This window comes from Schistocerca cancellata, chromosome 2 (genome assembly GCF_023864275.1).
Source record: "Schistocerca cancellata isolate TAMUIC-IGC-003103 chromosome 2, iqSchCanc2.1, whole genome shotgun sequence".
NCBI lineage: Eukaryota > Metazoa > Arthropoda > Insecta > Orthoptera > Acrididae > Schistocerca > Schistocerca cancellata.
This window is the reverse complement of record NC_064627.1, coordinates 355866807-355872806: the sequence shown is the minus strand read 5'-3', so window position 1 is coordinate 355872806 and position 6000 is coordinate 355866807.

Sequence of the window (6000 nt, the reverse complement as noted above, 5' to 3'; positions counted from 1 at the left end):
ACTAACCTAAGGACATCACACACATCCATGCCCAAGGCAAGATTCGAACCTGCGACCGTAGCGGTCGCGCGGTTCCTAACTGAAGCGCCTAGAACCGCTTGGCCACCAGTCGTCTATAGAAGAAAAAGGGTTGAATAAGGTGAAATATTAAAGTATTCTGTACATAATTTGGGAGTTACACTGAAGAGCCGTAACACTATGACCACCTGCTTAATAGCTTGTCATCCGTCTTTCGAACGAAATACATCATTGATTCAACGTATCAGCTATCCAACAGTTTGTTAGTAGGTTTGTGGAGGTATGTTGCATTAGATGTCTACACAAAAGTCATGTAATTTGCATAAATAACGGGATAATGGGCCGCTGATTTGCGTACGCAGTGATGATGATGATGATGATGATGATGATGTTTGGTTTGTGGGGCGCTCAACTGCGTGGTTATCAGCGCCCATACAATTACCCAATCTTTGCTCAGTCCAATTTCGCCACTTTCCTGGATGATGATGAAATGATGAGGACAACACAAACACCCAGTCATCTCGAGGCAGGTGAAATCCCTGACCCCGCCGGGAATCGAACCCGGGACCCCGTGCTCGGGAAGCGAGAACGCTACCGCGAGACCAGCGCAGTGATGGTACCCGAGAGCGATGGGTGCCACAGGATTTACATCAGGCGAATTTGGTCAGCGAGACATCAACGAGAGTTCACTACGATGCTCCTCAAACTATTGTAGCAGAGTTCTGGCGTCGAGACACGGACAAGTACACTGCTGAAAGATGACACAGCCATATGGGAAAACAATATGCATGGTTGTTCGAAGCTGTCAGTGTATCTTCGATTACTACCACAGGTCCCATACAAGTGCAGGCGAACATTTCCCATAGCATAATAGTGCTCCTACAATCTTGCGTCCGTGCACTCCGCACGTTTCTAGCCGCCGTTCACTTCGATAACGGCGTTTTCGGAGACAACCATCGACCTAGGGTACCAAAAATTTGATTAAACCGAAGAGTCGACACATTTCCACCCATAGTCGGATGAGTACCGATGGTCTCATGTCCATTGCAATACTAATTGACGACGTCATTAGGTCAATATGTGAACACATAGGAGTGGTCTGCTGTGGAGCTCCACGTTCAACAATGTACAATGAACAGTGTGCTCCAGAACACTTGTGCGTGCTCTAGCATTGTGCTCTCTCGGGAGAGATGCCACAGATCACTAAAATCCTACTTTAAAGAGCAGACAAGCCTCCAAACCGCACATTCTGTGAAGAGTCGTGGACGTCCAACCATTTAGTGCCTAGTGGTAGTTTCACTGTCGTTCTTCCTCTTTCCATAGATCCTCACGACAATAGTATGTGGACATTCGATCAGCTTCGCTATTTTCGAGGTACTCGTTCATAGGCTCTATGTAATAATAATCTGCCCTCAGTCAAAGTTGCTTATCTCAACGGATTTCTCCATTTGCAGCCCTTATCTTCTCTAGGGTGATCCCCCTCTGTGTTTGCTCTGCTTACGTACTTTTGTTACCACTTCACATGCCTGCATCTGTCACCAGGCGGCAGCCAACATCTTTGTGGGCAGTGGTCATAATGTTTTGGGTTTTCAATGTATGTTTTGTGCAAATGCACTAACAGACACTCTGATGTGGTTTATTTCCTTTTAGTAAAACCCACACTCCAACTGAGATTATAATGGCTTCAGAAGCCTTGTTAGTTCCTTTCTAAAAATCACTAGGCAAGTGTTTAAGAGCATTTAAGTTGCCAGTACCAGGATCTGCATATACTGCCAGTACTGCATTAATTTTCACCTCTTGTTGAATTAAATGAGCTGCCGTGAAGCTACAAATCACCTTTCAGTAATTACTCAATAAACATGCCTAGACACACATAAATCTTACCTATATCACATATAAAAGAAAAGTCATATACTTTCACCACATAAATTAACCATTATATGCTCATAACTGCAATGGCAAAACCTTTCATTATGAGAGGTCTTGAATGTAGAAAGTTAATATTATGTTTCTGTCAAAATACACACCTTATTGTGACCAGTTTTTTTTTAGCTTAAGTACCATAGTAGCGTTATTTTTATCAACCTTTCACATATATCTCACTTGTATTTTAAAGAAAATGTTGGAATTCTTTTCTAAATAGATGTAAAAGAGAACAATAAGTTTTTTAAGCAGGCTACAATTTATTACACTTGAAAAATATACAGTAGCTACATAATTTGCAGTTATCAACAGTTTTAGGTGCCAGATGGACCTGCTGACACACCTCTCTTATAACTCTTATAAGATTTTAACACTGCTGTGTTTGTTGATATAGGAATTGCGAATGCTTCTTGTTTTAGCTTTTGCAATACTTAAATCACAACTCAGTACATTTTCCTATATATATTTTACTACTTCAAGCAGTGCTTAATATCTGCCTTGTAGCACTCGTTTTCGTCTTTCAGTGAACAAGATAAGTCCTTGTATAGTTCAATAAACTGTATAATTATTGCTAACAGCCATTTTATAGATAATTTTAAGTACTGTAAACATATCAATGCCCAAACTTCTAACACAAAAAACGAAATATTGCGATTCTGCTTCGCAATTCCACAACAAGATGACAGTCGAATGATTCTAATTGTTGATGGAGGAAGGAAAGAAGTGCCATAAAGTTAAATAACTTTAACTTTTGTGGAATAGCCCCAAGTGTAGCCACTCGAGTGGCGACACAGGGTTTTGTGTATTTCTGGAAGCAAATTCGTTGATGCCATTAAGTGGCGACCAAGTCATGTCAGTTTTGTTGCTTGTGGAAACATGGTTTTACCCCATGATATCTTAAGATATGTCCTATAGCCTTGTCCCTTCTTCCAGTCAGTGTTTCCACATATTCCTTTCCTCATCGATTCAACAGAGAACCTCCTAATTTCTTGTCTTACCAATCCACTTAATTTTTAGCATCCTCCTGTGACACCTCATCTTGAGCACTTTAATTCCTTTGCTATCCAGCTTTTCCAAACGTCATGAGTCACTTCTACAGAATGCTGTTCTCCAAATGTACTTAGGCTTTTTACCAATAGACTCCCTTTAATGAGGAATACTTTCTTTAGCTATAATACAATGCCTCTTATATTCTCCTTGTTTCACATGACATATAATATGCTCTGACGCTGTTGACTGCATGTGTACTAATGCATCTGAAACCCTTCTGTATAAATATTAAACCCTTGAAGTCTCTGTAGGGATTGTTTTCTGGTTCTAACATTATATTCATGCTTTTCAGTTTCTTTAAGAAAAGAAAAATAGTAGTAATTATAAGGACATTAAAATACAGTTTTCAAAATATGAAATTTTCGTCGAAGTCCATGAAACATGCTCTAGAAATAAAATGAGATAAAACTCTTATAACACAGTTGTGTATTCTGTAAATTGGGTTTCTCCACCATCCCCTTTTCTGGAGAAAGATAAAGCCCACACTGCCCAACAAGAAAAAGTTACCTCTATTGAAGAATAAAAATACAAGCGCTTTGGGCATTATTTGCTGTTCAGAAACAAAATAAAACTTAATGAATAAGGTAAAAAAAGTACCATGTATTTGTAAGTACATATTTTCTTGAGCAACAAAAATGTTGAAATTTTGAAATGTTTGTATGACATTATTCCTATTCTTTTACTTCTCAGCAAATTATCATACAATCTTCTTCAGGACTATTGGCTATTAATTTTGATTTTAACTTTAGTAAAGTCAGATGTCATTAACAGTTTCTCAATTCTGATATATTCCGATTTTTGTATCATAGATGTTCCAAACCTCATTTTAACATTCTGTTGACCTTCTGTATAGAGTGTACACATCCCCATTTAATGGCGAGATTGCCTGCTGTTCCTTCCCACTAACTTCCAGCATAAATCAACCTCATGTTACCGTCAGCTGATAACAACAGGATGACGCCACATGCTACACGTCTCAAGTGACCATGGCTGTGGTCAAATCATCTGTCCTGGCGGAGTGATTTCGGAAGGACTGTGGCTCCTGAGATCACCTAATTTAACGACACTTGACTTTTTACTTTGGGGTGACCTAAAAGACAAGGTCTACAGGAACAAAACCCACAATTTCGAAGATTTACGACAGAACATCATCTACGAAATCCAGGGAGTGACTCCAGAGGTTCTGGCAACAATATTAGAGAATCAGTAGCATTGTGTTCAACTATGTTTACAAGTCGAGGTTGGTCACTTTCAGCACCTTTTGTGATTAACTTTTATTTTCCGATGAACAAGGTATGACTGTTCATTTAATTTCATTTCCTAGTTTTTATGCAAAGCCTTTAAGTGTAATTTAAGCAAATGTTTGTTTGTGAAGCCTCTTTCGAGTGGGTCAGTCAGCATATTGTTCAGTAGCATTGAGAATTTCGAGTTTCCTAAAAAGTTTTCCAGCTGTAGATTGCGATAGTACCTAACAGTTACTGCTTGTGTAATTGCGCCTCTAAACAGCAGTCCATATGAGCAAACTAGTTGCTTGTTTACCTGCAATTACTCGTACTGTAGGTACAATACTTGGGTTATGCATGGCTCTGTTTAGAAAGAATAGTTCGACATAGGCAGAGCATATCTGCTTTCGTGCCCTGCAGTCAACTCGCTGTAAATAATTATCTGTAGCTGTGATCCTGCAGTCAAATAATCTATGCACTGGCTACAATTGTGAGTTAATAAAATATGAGAAATATAAAATAAAAGTTAAGTGAATAGTTTAATAACAAAGGTTCTTTTCTAATGTCTGGAATTGATGTGGACCAAAGAATAATGTTGAATAATGTTTATTCAATAAAGATCATCTCAAATAAACAGGACGTGGTCCTATAATATTCAGTTAATACACAGATACAAAATACCCTTATTCAATGCAGTAGAGTTACATTTAGAGCCTTATGACAGACTAAACAGTCATCAAAGATACATGAAAACTATCTTCATTTTGTGATCACAAGAAGCGAAATGTTGACCAGCTAAAAAATAGTTCAAAGCTCAACATAATGATTCACAAATACACTCACATGACACAAAGAATGGTAACTCATACTCTGTCTATCCTCAGTTCATAAATAGGCAGAAGAAGTTAGAATCCGACTCTGGAGCACATTCAGACCTCTCGAAATATAAAGCCCTTCAAAACTATTCTAGTGGCCCCTCACTACCCAGGATTAGCCATCTAAATCATTGAATCACAAAGTGACCATAGGCAGGTCTGCCTCCTTACAGCATTCGACATAAGTGGCCAGAATTGCTCCCTTGAGCTCTTGCCTCAAAAAGTCTCAGTCTCCACTCATCTCCTTCAGTGTTCCATTACTGTCCAACTCTCATTGGCTGAAGGCCATCCCCACCAAAAATACATCTTTTCTAAGTTATACAAACATGATTTGACTCATCATGACCACTTCCCAGACAAAACTAAAATATGAAAAGAATATTTAAACAAAGAAATATTATAAATATCCAGTCACACAATGATCATTCACAGTAATTACAAATAAGTAATAGTTCATAAATAAATAAGCTAGTATTCTTGCGCAGGTGCACTCATGTTCAATGACAAAGAATCGTTGTTAAATATTGTTTAAACAATTATTTATGCCTTCTTGACAGAAGCATCTTTTGGTTCTCTTTTCAGTTGTGGTGTCTACTAACACATGCAGTTTGTGACATTTAAATTAACACAGTATTTTAGTAGCACTTGCAATCTACACACGAATAAAAGTTACTGGCAAAATAGTAAACTATTCATGAAATAAATGCACAGTTATGACAAAATATAAGATACTGACGCTGTGTTCATTCGCTGTGTGAATGTGGAGAATACAATGTTCTGGCAAACATTGTAATTATAAGAAGTTACAAAGAATGTATTTAATCAAAAAATAAAACAGATGCAGATACATAGCTTTCAGAGGTGATAACTGTAGTACAATGTTATCATCTGAGATACAATGTGATGAAACT